This window comes from Pseudophryne corroboree, chromosome 3, assembly GCF_028390025.1.
Source record: "Pseudophryne corroboree isolate aPseCor3 chromosome 3, aPseCor3.hap2, whole genome shotgun sequence".
Lineage (NCBI taxonomy): Eukaryota > Metazoa > Chordata > Amphibia > Anura > Myobatrachidae > Pseudophryne > Pseudophryne corroboree.
Window position 1 is genome coordinate 221,207,052 of NC_086446.1, and position 20,023 is coordinate 221,227,074.

Here is a 20,023-nt window from a genome sequence, read left to right on the forward strand (position 1 = left end):
ACCTTATACACATAACCTGAAGGTCATTTAATACAATATTTTTGATAACTTTGGGGGTAATTCTGAGTTGATCGCAGCAGGATTTTTGTTAGCAAATGGGCAAAACCATGTGCACTGCAGGGGAGGCAGATATAACATGTGCAGAGAGAGTTAGACTTGGGAGGGTTATTTTATTTCTGTGCAGGGTAAATATTGGCTGCTTTATTTTTACACTGCAAATTAGATTGCAGATTGAACACACCCCACCCAAATCTAACTCTCTCTGCACATGTTACATCTGCCTCCCCTGCAGTGCACATGGTTTTGCCCATTTGCTAAAAAAATTCCTGCTGCGACCAACTTGGAATTACCCCCTTTGTGTATTAAACAAAGTTTGTGTACATTGAGCCATCAGAAAACAAAGATTTGACTATTTCACTCTCACTCAAAATATTCCGTGTTTCGGAATATTTGGATATGGGTTATTCAACCTGTAATTGCAAAAAATTAATTTTTTACTGGTGTCAAAATAAATCACAAGTATTTTAATAAAACTGCATGGTAAAACTACTGTAACAGTCCATTATTTACCCCTCTCTTTGTATGGCAGCAGTTAAGTTCAAGTACAGTAGCTTTATTCCTGGCTGGGTGTAAATATCAATCATGGAACAGGAGCATTCTAGTCAGAGCCGGCGCAACCCACTCAGCAAGGGTATGCAATGCAGGGAGGCGCATGGCTGAGGAGGCGCTCTCCCCGCTCTGCAACCCTGCTGATGTTTGCTGCCGGCTGCTGAGGCAGCGGGAAGCGCGGCATCGGCTCTCAGGGTCAGGTCCCTCTGACTCCCTCTCTTTTTTTTTTTTTAAATTCAACAATTTTTTATTGAAATTTTTTCTTTTTTGTTCAGGTTACAAAACAAAAATACAACTTAAACCTAAAGCATTGCTGTCGACAGTAGTATCAAGCATCATATAGGGTATCATACACAAACATATAGTTATAATCGATTGGCATCTGATATTAAACCCGGCAGACACGCCACTTCACCCATATATATATCTATACGCATACATACACCTACACATATATATATATACATATACATACACATACACATACAAAAAAATATAAAAAAGTACAGCTTTCCAGAGCCGCTGAATACAACCATATCAAAATAGAGGAAGCGGTGCCTCGGGTGAGCTATATAGTAAATACCAATATTGTGCAAGCAGTACTATTTCCTAGCCTCATCAGGTAGCTTCGGGGTGATTATGTTGAAGCTAAACTTGCATCCGCAGATATTGTAATGCAGGCACCCCCAACATATGGTGATGACAACCATCTATCCCATATCGCATAATATTTAGTAATGGCTTTCCTGGACACATAGACAAATCTTTCATGCGCCACTGTAGTATTCACTAAAGCAATCCATGAGTCAATATCTGGGCCATCAGGTGCCATCCACGATCGGGCTATAGAAACCTGTGCAAGAGCACACAAGTTGATAACGTAACGCCTGGAGGGGGCATCCAGCAACTCCTCATCCACCACCGCCAGCACACATACAGGGGGGGTCAGCACATCAGCAGGTATACCAGTGGAAACCATAATCTTGAGTACATCCTGCCAGAAGGTATTTACTATCCTACAGGACCAAATCATGTGCCAAAAGGTGCCTCCATCTAGAGTACACTTGGGGCATTTAGAATCCACTCTTCCTCCGAATCTCATTAACCTCTCAGGAGTAATATAGACTCTATGTAAAACAAACAGATGCACCTGTTGGTAACGGACCGCTGTGGTCGCCAGTCTAGAGGCACCCAGTGCATTCTCCCAGGTATCATTAGATATGGGCCCCAAATCACTTTCCCATCTAGATTTAAGAGAAAGAAGGGTCTCACAATGATAAGCACGTAGTAGAGCCGAATAAAATATGGAAATAGTGCAATTTTGAAGCTTAACAAATAGTTCCCTTACTGGTGTGTCCCGGAGCATCAGGGGAGCGTTTGTAAATTGAGTTTGACAAGCATGGCGGAGTTGTAGATATCGATAAAAATAGAAGGTAGGAATATTATAATCCTCCTGCAATTGTTGGAAAGACTTAAATACACCCATATGATACAATTGCCCAAGAGACTGCACTCCCCGGCTGCTCCAGACCTCCCTCATCTGCAACGATGTAAGCTCGTTAAAAGAATGTGCATAGGCTAGAGGCGTTTCCGGATCCCAACCCTCTCCATGGAGCAATCTATGCGTCTGTCTCCATACCATAATTGCTTGCTTGACAACGGGAAGGTTAAGTAGCGATACATTGTCACTCAACAGTAGTTGTAATGGGGTGCAGTTCCGATCGGTTATATAGAGAATTCGGGAGATCAATTCATCTCTACCAGGATCATGTAGCCACTTACTAATATGTACCATTTGTGCCGCTAGATAATATAATCTGAATTTAGGGAGGCTCAGGCCCCCAGAGTCACGTGGGCGCGTGAGGGTGTCTAATTTTATTCTGACCCGGCGTTTAGACCATACGATAGAGGACAGAAGACTATCTATTCTCCTAAAGGTTTTTAATGGGAGATAAACAGGGGAGTGCTGTAGCGCATACAGCAACTTAGGCAGGGCCACCATTTTCACTAAATTAATTCTACCCGTTATAGTTAGAGGTAGAGTCCCCCACACCGCAATACGGGAGTGCAAATAATCCATGTGAGGTTTTATGTTTAGGGAAAAGTATTGAGAAGGATTATTTGTGACCCAGATTCCTAAGTACTTGAATGAGTCCACCCAGCGAAGAGGTAAGGCCACGAGCGGAGCCCCAGGACAAGCACCCCGAAAGGGCAATATGCAGGACTTATCCCAATTTATGGACAAGCCAGAATACGCGCCATAGGTGTCTATAATACGCAACACGTGCGGCATGGTATTGCAGTAGTCTGATATAAACAGCAGAATATCATCCGCGTATAGAGCAATCTTGTCCGTGGTGGGGCCCACCCGGAACCCCCCCACCCGCAAGTCAGAACGCAGCAAGCACGCCAAGGGCTCCACTGCTAGAGCAAAAAGGATAGGGGATAGCGGGCAGCCCTGTCTTGTACCCCTAGCCAGAGGGAATGCAGAGGAAATGAATCCATTTATCGAGACCCTGGCTGATGGTGCGGAGTAAAGTAACTTGACCCACCGTATAAAGCGTGGTCCAATACCGAAGCGGGCCATAGACCCCCACAAGAACGCCCACTCCACTGAATCAAAAGCTTTAGCAGCGTCGAGAGACACTACAACAGAAGTGTCGGCGTCCCCGCGAGGGCCCTGTAAGTGCGTGAACAAGCGCCTAAGGTTAGTTAGAGTGGACCGCCCCGGCACGAAACCAGTCTGATCTGTGTGTATAATTTGGGTAACAACGGAGTTGAGTCTAAGTGCCAGGATCTTTGCTAACACCTTGATATCAGTTGTAAGTAGCGAGATAGGTCTATATGAATCTACCCGCTCTGGGTTCCTATCCGGTTTCAATAGCACTATTATCAAAGCCTCAGTCATGGAATCTGGCAGCGACCCCAACTCCAACAAGTCATTGAACAGAGCAAGTAATCTAGGGCCATAAAAGTCAATATGCTTCTTATATAGCTCAATAGGAATTCCATCTAGCCCTGGTGCCTTGCCTCCAGGAAATGATTTGATGGCTGTTTCAATCTCCGTCAATGACAAAGGGGAGTCCAGGAATTCAACCGCCACATTAGAGAGCGAGGGCAATGGTAAACCAACAAGATAATCATTTATTTCCGTTGAATCAGCCGATAGTCTCGTACTATACAGACTTTTATAATAAGCAACAAATTGGTCCGCTATTTCCGGGGTTTTTACATAAGTTACACCATCATCCCCGCCTATCGCAAGGACAGTATTAGAAAATTTATCTGCCGCCGCTAAATGTGCTAGATAAGTACCAGGTCTATCGCCTGTAGCATAATAAGAGTGTTGGGCATACAGCAAACGGTATTTGGCTTTATCAGATAGACAGCTCCTCCATTTGGACTGCGCAAGCACCCATGCGTCCTTGGAGGCAACCAATCCATCTTGCAAATATTGGATTTCCAGGGACCTACAGGAAGCCTCAAGTTCCACTTCTTGGCGTTTGTAGCCATTTTTTAAAGTAGCAACCCGTCTAATTAGGGAACCACGTATAAATGCTTTAAATGCGTCCCAGAGGATTGCTGGTCCAGCAGTACCCCCATTCAGCTCCAAGAACTCCCGCCAAGCAAGCTCAAGCTCCGCTCCAGTGCCCATCTGTGAAAGCCAGAATGAGTTAAATTTCCAAAACGACTGTCCCCGGGTACCCCCAGTATCCAGATTCAACAGTACTGGTGAGTGGTCAGAGATACCTCTAGTTGCATACTGGATATCAACAATCTTGGGAACTAAACAGGGGGAGACCAGGGCCATATCAATCCTAGAAAAGGAGGAGTAAGTAGGGGAGAAGCAGGAGAACTGTCGAGCAGCTGGATGCCGCACCCTCCAGACGTCCACCAAACCCATACCCTCCACTAACAGAGCAAAGTTACCCGAACGTGGGCGAGGCACAGTAGCATTGGTGCTGAATCTATCCACTCTAAGATCCATGACATTATTAAAGTCCCCAGTGCAGACAGTGGGAATATTGGGGTAAAGGGACATAAAATCAGCAGCCTTGCGTAGAACCTCCGGGGAGTACGGTGGAGGTATGTAAATAGCTAACAATAATAAAGACATGGAGTTTATTTGACATTTAAGAAAAATATATCGTCCCCATTGATCTACCTGGGCCTGGTCCAAAACAAACGGGACAGATCTGCGGATCAGAATGGAGACGCCTCTGGAATGGGAGGTATGAGTGGAGTGGTATAGCCACCCAATCCATGGCTTTTTAAGAGATAGAACTTTGGCTCCCTCCAGGTGCGTCTCCATAAGACAAACAACATCTGCGGAATACTGCCTAATCTGCCGAAGCACCAGGGCCCTTTTAATTTTGTCATTAAGGCCCCGCACATTCCAGGATAAAATTTTTAGACTAAGTGATGCCATAATACATAATAGCACCAAGTGCTAGATGTGTCCACAACATTGAAGGTATTTGAAAGAGACAGAAAAGTAACCGCCTGCGAAAAATTTCTCTAAACATGTCGCCACAGCAATGCTTATAAAACAACCACCCATTAAATCCTCCCTTCCCCCCCATACAACCCCCCACCCTGTATACCGGCCCGAACTGTGGCATACCTAATCCCAAAAAACCCTCCCAACAACTAAACGACTAGTAAAGAGGACAAAAAATACAGCGGTCGCAAGCAGGCATTGCTCCCCCGCCATAACCTAACCCCCCCCAGGGCCAAATAAGCACCCGACCCCCGAACATGCAGGGACCCGATATCAAGTGCAACATTCAGTATATTACCAATAAAGGCTGTATCGATGACCTAGTAGGAAAAAATCAACAAACATTAATGCAATAGCTGTATACACAAATACTTAATGACATAAATCGCAGTCCAGTCAGCGGGCAGCTGCGACATTCAGTCATTTTCCAGAGCGCGCCCTGCCGGGAACTGCCAGTCAAGCCACGTCGCCGCCTCCCGCGGGGTCAAAAAAAATTTAGTCTCTCCTCCTGCGACCACCCGCAACTTTGAGGGAAAGAGCATAGCATAAGGGAGATTGAGCTCCCGGAGACGTCTCTTAATTGGAAGGAACTGGGCTCTCTCCTTCTGGACATCAACCGCAAAATCAGGAAACACAGAGATCCGGGTACCATTCCACTTAAGTGGGCCTTTGGTGCGTGCCAGGGTGAGTACCTTGTCCCGATCCTTGAAGTGGAGGAATTTAGCTATAAATGTACGGGGAGGAGCCCCCGGCGGTAATGGCCGCATTGGGATTCTATGTGCTCGTTCCACCGCGTAGTGTGATGTAAAAGCATCCGTCCCAAAGAAATCTGTAAGCCACTTCTCCAAAAACTGCTCAGGTGCATCACCCTCCTCCTTTTCCGGCAAGCCTACAAACCGAATGTTATTCCGTCTCAGACGCCCCTCCATATCGGTCAATTTTTTCTGCACCGCCGACATCTGGGATTCAAGGGCAGTGGTGCGTCGGCCAAGCGGGGCCACAGTGTCCTCGACAGTAGAAATGCGGGTTTCCGCCTCCCCCACTCTCTCTCTAACTCGTTGTAGATCCTGATGAATTAAGGAAAGATCTGATTGCACCTGAGTGATCTTTTCGGCCAGCCTGCCTTCGCTGGCATTAACTGCGTCCAGTACCCTTTGGATAGCATCCTCTGAGGCCTCTGGAGGGCCGGAGCCCGCACTTGTAGCCGGGGAGGGGGGAGAGGATCCATCCTGCGACCCCCCCATTCTCTTATTTTGCGCAGGAGGATTTCTGGCGTATTTTTCAAGCTTGGCCGCAGCCTGAGAAGTCTTCCCCATAGTATTCGTTATAGTCACCCCTACAGGGAGTTGCAGCACTATATGAGAGAGTTATGGTAAACCAAGCAGGTAAGCCTCCAGTCAGTGCCACATCAACAAATCAGGAATCACACAGTGGTAGACCAGCAGCCTCCAGCTGGATATATATAATGAAAAGAGAAAAAGTCACAGTAATATATTTCTGTCAGGGAATAAGCAGCAGAGGGGGCCGAGATCCAGGAGCACTGAGCAGTTATAAGGACAATGGGTGGGAGCCTAATTCCTCATCTCCCAAGCCCCACACTGGAATGTCATATATTAGCCCCAGCAGGGGTTCTCAGATACTGCAGCCGGAAGCTTATGATACAGTTCGTTTTTTTTTTTTACTTATTTTTTATTTCCCCCCACAGTGAACTATCCTGTGGAGCAGGAGAGCAGTGACAGCAGCAGCACGGCCCAGAGTGTGTCAGGCAAGGACGAGTGGGGGAGCGGACTGCAGCAGACTCTGTGCGCGTCTCCCAGCCGCCGACCGGAAGTAGCAGGGCCAGCCGCGGCCGGAGCAGGGGAGACCGCACTTACGGCAGCGGACTCAGGCGGCAACAAGGAGGAGAGCAGGGAGCGCTTACCGCCGTAGATCTCTCCCCGGGAGGCCCGACAGGCAGTGCAGATATAGCGCGCCGATCCCCGCCACCACGGACACCGCGTCCCACGTGGCGCGATAGCAGCCAGGTCGGAGTCGTCCCGCTGGCCAGGCACACGGGCAGGACAACGGAGCAGGCCAGAAACTCTCCTATGGGTGCACCAGACGATAAGGCAGGTCCAGGGCACCTCTTAACCCCGGGGGGGAGACTTCAGGATGGTTTTGAGGATAATCAGGCAGGAGAGCTCGGCACCGTACGTGCTACTCCATGCCCAGCATAGCCACGCCCCCCCTCTGACTCCCTCTCTTAACCGCCGTACCCCCCTGCCGGAGCACTACTGTTTTGGAGAACTGCTTGTGGAGGAGGCTGGAGATGCTGACCCAGGCGGAGTGTAGCTGCAGCAGTTCCTTCCGACCAAGGCAGCTGAGAGTATCCGTCCTGCCCCCACTCGTCGTCCTGCTCAAAAACTGCTGGCAGAACAGGGCATGGCTGACGAATGTTCAGGTAAATTCAAAACAGAGGCACTGTAGCATGCGGAGCTGTGTTTGCCGAGTGTCCCTGCTGAGCTTCAATGGGGCAGAGTGCAGGGGACTCTCTCCGGAGCGCAGTCCAGGGAAAGAAAATAATTATGAGCATGGTTGGCTGCATGGAGCATTATGTGACCAGATCCTAGTGCTGGGTGAGATTTTAGAATAGATTTTACATATTGATCTGCATATTACAAAAGGGATTCTCTGGTGTTATCTAGAGCCCCGTTTTATCTGTTGTTCACCTAGGTGTTTGGGTTGTGGCTGAAAAGCCGGCATGCGGGATGCCGGCAGTCAGAATACCGACCATGGCATCCCGTTGTTTAGAATCCCGACGGGTCGGGAAGCAGCCTAACCCTAACACCCCCCTTCAGACTTCACAGCCTAACCCTAACCCCCTCCCCGCAGCCTAAACCTAACTCCCCCTCCCCAAGCCTAAACCTAATCCCCCTCCCTGCAGCCAGTAGCGGATCTTGCCATGGGCAAGCAGGACTTTTGCCCGGGGCGCCGCCTTCCGGAGGGCGCCGCACCATGGCAAGATCCGCCACTGCTGTGCCCTCCGCTGCCCGCTGTGTCCCCTGGCTCTGCGGCTGTGGTCCCGGCTGTGGTCCCCTGTGAAGGGAACTAGACGCGTAGCGTCTAGTTTCCCTTCACGGAGAGGACCTTTGCTGAGCGGTGCGCGATGACGTCATCGCGCACCGCACAGCAAAGGTCCTCTCTGCGAAGGGAACTAGACGCTACGCATCTAGTTTCCCTTCGTGGAGAGGACCTTTTGCTGTGCGGTGCGCGATGATGTCATCGCGCACCGCTCAGCATTTAAGTGGCGCTTCTACTGTACAGGGGGCGTAACTGGCCACGCCCCCTGTATTAAGCCACACCCCCATTCCCTGCCCGGGGCGCTGAGGGCCCTCGAACCGGCCCTGCCTGCAGCCTAACCCTAACCCACCCTCCCTGCAGCCTAAACCAAACCCCCTTTAACGCAGCCTAACACTAACCCTCCCCAGTGGTGTCTAGCCCTATCCCCCCTCTCCGCAGCCTAAACCTACCCACAGCCTAACCGTAACAGTCTCCCTGCAGCCTAAACCAAATCCTCCCCGCGGCTTACCTCTCAGACGTCCCGGCAGACAGTCAATCAGTGCAGTACGCACTGTCCTTTATTACATAATAGAGGGAGGGCGCAAATTTATTGTTTGCAGGAGGGCGCCAAACACCTTAGCACCGGCCCTGATTCTAGTACAGGTTGAGTATCCCTTATCCAAAATGCTTGGGACTAGAGGTATTTTGGATATGGGATTTTTCCGTATTTTGGAATAATTGCATACCATAATGAGATATCATGGTGATGGGACCCAAGTCTAAGCACAGAATGTATTTATGTTTCATATACACCTTATACACACAGCCTGAAGGTCATTTTAGCCAATATTTTTTATAACTTTGTGCATTAAACAAAGTGTGTCTACATTCACACAATTCATTTATGTTTCATATACACCTTATATACACAGCCTGAAGGTCATTTAATACAATATTTTTAATAACTTTGTGTATTAAACAAAGTTTGTGTACATTGAGCTATCAAGAAACAAAGGTTTCACTATCTCACTCTCACTCAAAAAAGTCTGTATTTCGGAATATTACGTATTTCGGAATATTTGGATATGGGATACTCAACCTGTACTAGTGCTGGCAGTCAATAGTACTTCTTCAACATCTATTTTTAAAGAAGGTCAAGGTGTTAGAAGAAGGTGTAAGAAAGGCACTTCAACTCTAAACAATGTTTCACAATCTTAAAGAAAACATCACCTATAACTATGAAGGTAAAAGTTACTGGCAATAAATATAATATGGCCAACTTGCCAGACTTAATACTTACAATGGAGACAGAATATCTAACTTAAATGTGGGTGAAAACCTGTTATCCAGTGATCATCAAGCAGTATGGTTCAGAATACTAAAAGCAACAGACCTTTAGATCAAAATGGTTAGGAAAAACACAAGAAAAAGAAAGCCAGAAAGAAGTTGCAAGAATTGTGAAAGCAAAAAAGATGGCCTTTAGGAAATATAAGAAGACGCAGAATAATGAAGATAAAGAGGTGTATCCTGTTAGACAGAAGGAGGTAATCAAATGTGCAAAGGCACAAACTGAAGAGAAAATGGCTCAGTTAGTGGGTAAAGTGGACAAAACTTTTTTTTCCTTAGAATATGAGACTGGAGAAAAACAAAAGGAGGAATAATAAAGGGGGGTATTCACGGAGCAATATTCTAAGCAATCTGACTAGATTGCTTCGAATTTAAGCATGATCGCTCCATGTGTACCCCCCACAGCGATAGCAATGCGCAGCCCCGCGCATCGCTATCGCTGGTGCTAGATTGGCCTGCATGCAGGCCAATCTAGCAGGTCGCTCACTTCACCTGCTGGAGGAAATGAGCGGCCCCCCGTCTTCCCCCGCACTCTGGGCACACATTGCGCTGTGCTGAGCGGCGGGAGAGATGTGTGCTGAGCAGTCTATATGGGCCCTAAGACTAAAGACAGTGTGAGTCTTGTTAAAGGAGACAATGTAATAGCAGATCATTTTAATAATTATTTATGCTCAATATTCACTACTGAAAGAGAGGGGAAGGGGCCACAGTTAAGTTGCAGGTATATTCAGAAAATGTCGGTCCTAAAAGAACTCTCTAAACTGAAAATGGAAAAATTAGTGGATACTAAAAGATTTTAAAGGGGTGCTGGTAACATCATTAACAGAATTATTCAAGCAGTCACTAGCTACAGGAATAATTCCAGAGGACTAGAAAACAGTGACTGTAGTCCCACTGCACAAAAGTGGAAGCAAGGAAGAGGCAAGCAACTAACGACGAGTGAGCCTTACATCAGTAGTAGGGAAGTTGATGGAAATACACTTAAAACTTAAATTCTCTCAAATCCAGCAAGTTACATGATCCTAAACAGCATGGGTTTACTGAGGGAGCATGGGTTTACTGGGTTTACTCATGATAAACAAATCTTATTGACTGGGTGACTAAAGTAATAGAAAAGGGGGGGGGGAATCATAGCTATAGCTTAAATAGACTTTAATAAGGCTTTTCACACTGACCCACATTGAAACTGTTAAACTTGGGATTTCATACTAAGATGGTTGAATGGATAAGATCTTGGTTGCAAGATAAAAAAGAAAATGAAGTGCATTCACAGGAGGGAAAGGTTACCAGTGGAGTACCCCAGATATTTATACTTGGACCAGCGCATTTTAATATCTTTATTGGTGACATTGCTAATGGTATTGAAGGGAAAGTATGCCTTTTTGAAGGTGTCACAACAGGATAGACACACCGGGAGGGGTAAAACAAATAACTGATGATCTAAGTATACTAGAACAATGGTCAAGGGCATGGTACTGTAACTACAGTTTAAGGCCAAAAAATGTAAAATCATGCACTTGGGTCTCAAAAAACCAAAGGCTAAATATAGTATTTATGGCACTATATTGGAAATTACAGAGGAGGAAAGGAATCTAAGAGTCACTATTTCAGAGTACTTAAAGACAGGTTAGCAATGTAACAAAGTAACAAAAGTGATATTTCTTGCCACCAAAATTCCTTGTTTATTTTTGCTTGTAGGGAAAGTTTTCATGGCTGTTGTCAAGCAGCAGTAGTACCAGCCTTCAATAATAAAGCAGTCACTGCCAACTGTAGCTACCAGGGGTTTGGTTTAGTTATAACGAGGCAGGGGAAGGCATAGACATGAAACATGAACATGTCACTGTAGAACAATAAGCTGTTATGGTCATTTGTCATAGGGGAGCATGCTTCATGTTCAGGTTAACAAAACTTTTGCTTGTGTGCTGCACAGTCACTCAGGTAAAATCCGCCACCTCGGCTCATGTCAGTGAAGACAGATGCAGTCTGTGACTGCACTGGCTTCACTGTGACTGTCAGTGACTTTCTATTGGAAGTCCTACCTGTCAGTCACAGACATTACAGGTCTCCCTCTGGGATAGCCAGACAGTTCTGAAAGTCGTGTTTGGGATCAGCAGCTGTAGGGCCTGTTGGTCCTTGTAGTGCCATTGAAGGATCCTGGGGAGAATTACCTCTTAATTGAGAAGTATATAAAGTTATTCTCACTAGTCAAGGTGCTGAAATGAGATGGTATTGAGAAGCTCCTGCCCTTAGTCTGGGGACACTTCTTAGCATTACTGCAATCATTTACCAATGTCTACACCAATTTTTAGTAGAGATGTGCGGCGGGCACTTTTCGTGTTTTGGTTTTGGATCTGGAACCTCACTCATGTTTTGGATGTGTATTGGTTTTGCCAAAACCACCCTTTCGGGTTTTAGTTTTGGATCTGGATGATTTTTGAAAAATAAAACACAAAACAGCTAAAATCACTGAATTTGGGGGTAATTTTGATCCTACGGTATTATTAACCTCAATAACATTAATTTCCACTCATTTCCAGACTATTCTGAACACGTAAGGTAGCACCGAGGTAGCTGGATGACTTTGCTAAGCGACAAAGTGTGCACCACAAACACATGGCCCAACTAGGAGTGGCACTGTAGTGTCAGACAGGATGGCACTTTAAAAAACTAGGCCCCAAACAGCACAACATGCAAAGAAGAAAAGGAGGTGCAATGAGGTAGCTGGACGACTTTGCTAAGCGATACAAGTGTGCGGCACAAGCACCTGGCCCATCGAGGAGAGGCACTGCAGTGTCAGACAGGATGGCACTTTAAAAAACTAGGCCCCAAACAGCACATAATGCAAAGAAGAAAAAGAGGTGCAACAAGGTCGCTGGGTGACTAAGCTAAGCGACACAATTGTGCGGCACAAACATCTGGCCCATCTAGGAGTGGCACTGCAGTGTCAGACAGGATGGCAGTTTTAAAAACTAGGCCCCAAACAGCACATAATGCAAAGAAAAAAAAAGAGGTGCAAGATGGAATTGTCCTTGGGCTCTCCCACCCACCCTTATGTTGTATAAACAGGACATGCACACTTTAACAAACCAATCATTTCAACGACAGGGTCTGCAACACAACTGTGACTGAAATGATTGGTTTGTTTGGGCCCCCACAAAAAAGAAGCAATTATTCCCCCCACTAAAAAAGAAGCAATTCATCTCTCCTTGCACAAACTGGCACTACAGAGGCAAGAGGTCGTCCTCATCCTCATCCTCCGATTCCTCACACCTTTCAGTGTGTACATCCTCCTCCTCACAGAGTATTAATTCATCCCCACTGGAATCCACCACCACATGTACCTGTGTACTTTCTGGAGGCAATTGCTGGTAAAGGTCTTCCTGGAGGAATGTATAATTAATTTTGATGAACATCATCTTCTCCACATTTTGTGAAAGTAACCTCCTACACTTATCGCTGAGAAGGTTACCGGCTGCACTAAACACTCTTTTGGAATACACACTGGAAAGTGGGCAACTTAAGTAAAATAAAGCCAGTTTATGCAAGGGCCTCCAAATTGCCACTTTTTCTGCCAGTATACATACAGACTGTCTGACATGTCTACTTGGATGCTGTCACCGATATAATCTTCCACCATTCTTTCAATGGTGAAAGCATAATTTGCAGTGACAGTAGACATGTCAGTAATCGTTGGCAGGTCCTTCAGTCTGGACCAAATGTCAGCACTTGCTCCTGACTTCCCTGCATCACCGCCAGCGGGTAGGATCAGAAATGTTATCCTTTTCCTCGCAGCCCCAGTAGCGGGAGAAAATGAAGGAGGAGCTGTTGACGGGTCATGTTCTGCTTGAGTTGACAATTGTCGCACAAGCAGGTCTTTGAACCTCTGTAGACTTGTGTCTGCCAGAAAGAGAGATACAACGTACGCTTTAAACCTAGGATCGAGCATGGTGGCCAAAATGTAGTGCTCTGATTTCAACAGATTGACCACCCTTAAATCCTGGCAAAGCGAATGTTGGGCTACATCCACAAGTCCCACATACTTTGCGGAATCACTCCATTTTAGCTACTCCTTCAATTTCTCCAGTTGCTTCTGCAAAAACCTGATGAGGGGAATGACCCGACTCAAGCTGGCAGTGTCTGAACTGACTTCATGTGTGGCAAGTTTGAAGGGTTGGAGAACCTTGCACAAGATGGAAATCATTCTCCACTGCGCTTGAGTCAGGTGCATTCCCCCGCCTTTGCCTATATCGTAGGTGGATGTATAGGCTTGAATGGCATCCTCTGAAGCATGTAGAGTGTTGAATTCCACCTCGTTACCACATCTTGCTTCAGGTGATGGCAGGGCAGGATCAGGAGTGTTTGCTGGTGCGCCAGTCTTCAGCACGCAGTGGCTGAATGTCGAAAGTAGCCCGCAATTTTCGGGCCACCAACAGCATCTCCTGCACGCCCCTGTAATTTTTCAAAAATTCTGCACCACCAAATTAATTGTATGCGCAAAACATATGACGTGCTGGAATTTGCCCAGATGTAATGCATTCACAATATTGGTGGCGTTCAGGGGTCAAAGTGAGACGGAAAGGGGCTGAACTGCGTTCCGTCAGATCAACTTGGAGATTGAATGCAGTTCCACCTCCTCCGGCTCACCTAACCCGATGTGTGTCCGATGCTGCAGGGAGATGCCGGGCTCCCGCTTAGTTTGTGTTACCAGTGGGCGCCCATCTCTCCACAGTGAAAGCTGGAGGCAGGAGCTCACTACTGAGCTCCGGCTTCCGGCTCTCTCAGTATGCGCTATGGGAGAGACGTCATGATGTCTCTTCCATAGTGCCGAGGAGCGGACGCTGGAAGGACCACAGCGGACGGACGCGGTAGCGGGGCTTGGTGATTAGGGTTAATTTTTATATATATATGTGTGAGTGTATTAACAGTGCTACTGGGGGCAAACGACAAGGGGGCAAGCTACTGGGGGCAAAATAATGGGACAAACTACAAGGGGTCTAACTACAGGGGGCACTACTACTGGGGGCAAACTACAAGGGTGCAAACTACAAGGGGCTAAACTTCTGGGGGCATAAAGACAGGGGCTAAACTACTGGGGACATTACTCCTGGGGGCATTGCTACTTGGGGGCTAAACTACAGGGGGGCTAAACTACAAGGGGGCAAACTACAGGGGGTATTACTACTGGAGGCATTACTGCTTGGGGGCATTACTACTGGAGGCAAACTACAAGGGGGCAAACTATAAAGGGGCTAAACTACTGGGGGCATAACTACATGCAACATTACTACTGGGGGCAATACTACACAGGGGCATTACCATTAAGGGCATTACTAATGGGGGCACTACTAATGAGGGCATTGTAAAGGGGGCACTTCATAAGGGGCGTCACTCTTTGGGAGATAAGGGGAACTACTACTGGGGGCATTGCATAAGGGGGCACCACTACTATGGGCTCTATATAAGGGGCACTACCACTGTGGGCACTCCCAGTACAGTTGACATTGCATAAGGAGCACTACTACTGTGGGCATTGTATAAGGGGCGCTACTGCTGTGACCATTATGTGTATTATGGGGTGCTACTACTGTGGGCATTATTACTATTGTGTGACCACGCCCCCTTTTGGAGACCACATCCCATTTTGGGGGTGCATACCTACGGCGTGCGCAATACCTTTATTACATGGGTGCCGGGAGGGAGGGGGGGTGAGTTCCACCACCTCTCTAGGACCACTTTAAGCACTGGTGGCATTGTCCAATATCACAAATCCCCAGGAGAGTCTAATTGGGCTAAGTCATTGTGCGATGATGTCCCTCAGTTTCCGTAAGAGGTTGTCAGCGGTGTGCCACTTACAGAATCCGGTGATACACAGCGTAGTCTGCCTAGGAACGAGCTGGCTTTTGTGAGATGCCGCTACTGGTGCCGCTGCTGTTGCTGTGGGAGGCAATGCATCTACCCAGTGGGCTGTCACAGTCATATAGTCCTTAGTTTGCCCTGCTCCACTTGTCCACATGTCCGTGTTTAAGTGGACACTGGATACAACCGCATTCTTCAGGACACTGAGAACACTTTTCTTAATGTCCCTGTACAGTCCGGGAATTGCTTTCCTAGTGAAGTGGAATTTAGATGGGATTTGGTACTGTGGATACACTACCTCCATCAATTGTCTAAATTTGACTGCACCAATGGCGGATACCGGATGCACGTCTAACACCAACATAGCTGTCAAGGCCTCAGTTATTCGCTTTGCAACAGGATGACTGCTGTCATATTTCATCTTCCTCGGAAAGGACTTTTGGACAGTCAATTTCATATTTGAAGTAGTACAAGTGGTCTTCCGACTTTCCCTCTGGGATGATGATCAACTCCCAGCAGCAACAACAGCAGCAGCAGCAGTAGGCGTACCACTCAAGGATCCTCCGGAGGAATCCCGGTTAGGAGAGGACTTGTCAGTCATGCCAGTGACATGGCCTGCAGGACTACTGACATTCCTGACTGAGGAGGAATTTGACATTGAGGGAATTGGTGGTGTGGCTTGCAGGAGCTTGGGTACAAGAGGAAGAAGGGATTTAGTTGTCAGTGGACTGCTTACGCTCTTACCCAAAGTTTCTGAACTTGACAATGACTACTGATGAATGTGCTGCAGGTGACATATAAGGGAGGATGTTCCTTGGTGGTTAACTCCTTACCCCTACTTATTACGGATTGACAAAGGCAACACACGACTTGACACCTGTTGTCCAGATTTGTGGAGAAATAATTCCACACTGAAGAGGTAGCTTTTTTGGTATTTTGCCCACGGACAACGACTGTCTTCCCCCGATGCCTGACTTAAACAAACCACATCACCATCAGAATCCTCCTTGTCAACTTCCTCCTCGGTGCCAGCAACAAACATATACTCATCCTGGTGTACTTCAACAGTGACATCTTCAATTTGAATAACAGAAACTGGACTGTGGGTGCTCCTTCCAGCACTTGCAGAGAGCATGCAAATGGTGGAAGGAGCCACCTCTTCCTGTCCAGTGTTGGGAAGGTCAGGCATCGCAACTGCCGACACATTTGGACTCTCCTTGGGGATTTGTGATACCATCTTAGAACGCACAGTTCTATGCTGTGCTTTTGCCAGCTTAACTCTTTTCATTTTTCTAGCGGGAGGATGAGGGCTTCCATTGTCATGTGAAGCTGAACCACTAGTCATGAACATAGGCCAGGGCCTTAGCCGTTCCTTGCTACTCCGTGTCGTAAATGGCATATTGGCTAGTTTACATTTTTTCTTTAGACGTATACAATTTCTTTTTTGGGGCCTTTTTGCTGAACTTTGGCTTTTAGGATTTTACATGCCATCTTTTATGACATTGGGCATCCGCCTTGGCAGACCACATTGATGGCATTTCATTGTCTATGTCATGACTAGTGGCAGCAGATTCAGCACTAGGAGGAAGTGGTTCTTGATCTTTCCCTATTGTATCCTCCAAATTTTTGTTTTCCATTATTTTTCTGGAGTTATATAACAATATGTGGCATAGGATAGCATATCCCTACACCACACAGGGCACACCCTGTAAAAATTATTTGGATTAAATATTAATAACCCCTTTATTTGGAGTAAATAATATACAGCACAGGACAGCACCACTGGACTTATACGGCATTACCTCTGGACTTATATGGCAGTACCACTGGACTTATATGGCAGTACCACTGGACTTATATGGCAGTACCACTGGACTTATATGGCAGTACCACTGGACTTATATGGCAGTACCACTGGACTTATATGGCAGTACCACTGGACTTATACGGCTGTACCACTGGACTTATACGGCTGTACCACTGGACTTATACGGCTGTACCACTGGACTTATATGGCAGTACAACTGGACTGGACTTATACGGCAGTACCACTGGACTTATACGGAATTACCACTGGAATGGACTTATATGGCAGTCCCACTGGACTTATACGGAAGTACCCCTGGACTTATATGGCAGTACCACTGGACTGGACTTATACGGCAGTACCACTGAACTTATACGGAAGTACCCCTGGACTAATATGGCAGTACCACTGGACTGGACTTATATGGCAGTACCACTGGACTTATACGGCAGTACCACTAGACTTATACAGCAGTACCACTGGACTTTCATGGCAGTACCACTGGACTGGACTTATACGGCAGTACCCCTGAACTTATATGGCTGCACCACTGGACTGGACATATACGGCAGAACCACTGGACTTATACGGCAGTACCACTGGACTGGACTTATATGGCAGTACCACTGGACTTATATGGCAGTACCACTGGACTTATACGGCTGTACCACTAGACTTATACAGCAGTACCACTAGACTTATACAGCACTACCACTGGACTGGACTCGTACGGCAGTACCACTGGACTTATATGGCAGTACCCCTGGACTTATATGGCAGTACCACTGGACTGGACTTATATGGCAGTACCACTGGACTTATATGGCAGTACCACTAGACTTATACAGCAGTACCACTGGACTTATATGGCAGTACAACTGGACTGGACTTATACGGCAGTACCACTGGACTTATATGGCAGTACCACTGGACTTATACGGCTGTACCACTAGACTTATACAGCAGTACCTCTAGACTTATACGGCACTACCACTGGACTCGTACGGCAGTACCACTGGACTCGTACGGCAGTACCACTGGACTTATATGGCAGTACCCCTGGACTTATATGGCAGTAAAACTGGACTGGACTTATATGGCAGTACCACTGGACTTATATAGCAGTACCACTAGACTTATACAGCAGTACCACTGGACTTATATGGCAGTACAACTGGACTGGACTTATACGGCAGTACCACTGGACTTATACAGCAGTACCACTGGACTTATACGGAAGTACCCCCGAACTTATATGGCAGTACCACTGGACTGGACTTATATGGCAGTACCACTGGACTTATACGGCAGTATCCCTGGACTTATATGGCAGTACCACTGGACTTATACAGCAGTACCACTGGACTTATATGGCAGTACAATTGGACTGTACTTATACGGCAGTACCACTGGACTTATACAGCAGTACCACTGGACTTATACGGAAGTACCCCCGAACTTATATGGCAGTACCACTGGACTGGACTTATATGGCAGTACCACTGGACTTATACGGCTGTACCACTAGACTTATACAGCAGTACCACTAGACTTATACAGCACTACCACTGGACTGGACTCGTACGGCAGTACCACTGGACTTATATGGCAGTACCCCTGGACTTATATGGCAGTACCACTGGACTGGACTTATATGGCAGTACCACTGGACTTATATGGCAGTACCACTAGACTTATACAGCAGTACCACTGGACTTATATGGCAGTACAACTGGACTGGACTTATACGGCAGTACCACTGGACTTATATGGCAGTACCACTGGACTTATACGGCTGTACCACTAGACTTATACAGCAGTACCACTAGACTTATACGGCACTACCACTGGACTCGTACGGCAGTACCACTGGACTCGTACGGCAGTACCACTGGACTTATATGGCAGTACCCCTGGACTTATATGGCAGTAAAACTGGACTGGACTTATATGGCAGTACCACTGGACTTATATAGCAGTACCACTAGACTTATACAGCAGTACCACTGGACTTATATGGCAGTACAACTGGACTGGACTTATACGGCAGTACCACTGGACTTATACAGCAGTACCACTGGACTTATACGGAAGTACCCCCGAACTTATATGGCAGTACCACTGGACTGGACTTATATGGCAGTACCACTGGACTTATACGGCAGTATCCCTGGACTTATATGGCAGTACCACTGGACTTATACAGCAGTACCACTGGACTTATATGGCAGTACAATTGGACTGGACTTATACGGCAGTACCACTGGACTTATACAGCAGTACCACTGGACTTATACGGAAGTACCCCCGAACTTATATGGCAGTACCACTGGACTGGACTTTTATGGCAGTACCACTGGACTTATACGGCAGCACCACTAGACTTATACAGCAGTACCACTGGACTTATACAGCAGTACCACTGGACTTATACAGCAGTACCACTGGACTTATACAGCAGTACCACTGGACTTATACGGAAGTACCCCCGAACTTATATGGCAGTACCACTGGACTGGACTTATATGGCAGTACCACTGGACTTATACGGCAGTACCACTGGACTTATACAGCAGTACCACTGGACTTATACAGCAGTACCACTGGACTTATACAGCAGTACCACTGGACTTATACAGCAGTACCACTGGACTTATATGGCAGTACCAATGGACTTATACGGCTGTACCACTAGACTTATACAGCAGTACCACTAGACTTATACAGCACTACCACTGGACTGGACTAGTATGGCAGTACCACTGGACTTATATGGCAGTACCCCTGGACTTATATGGCAGTACCACTGGACTGGACTTATATGGCAGTACCACTGGACTTATATGGCAGTACCACTAGACTTA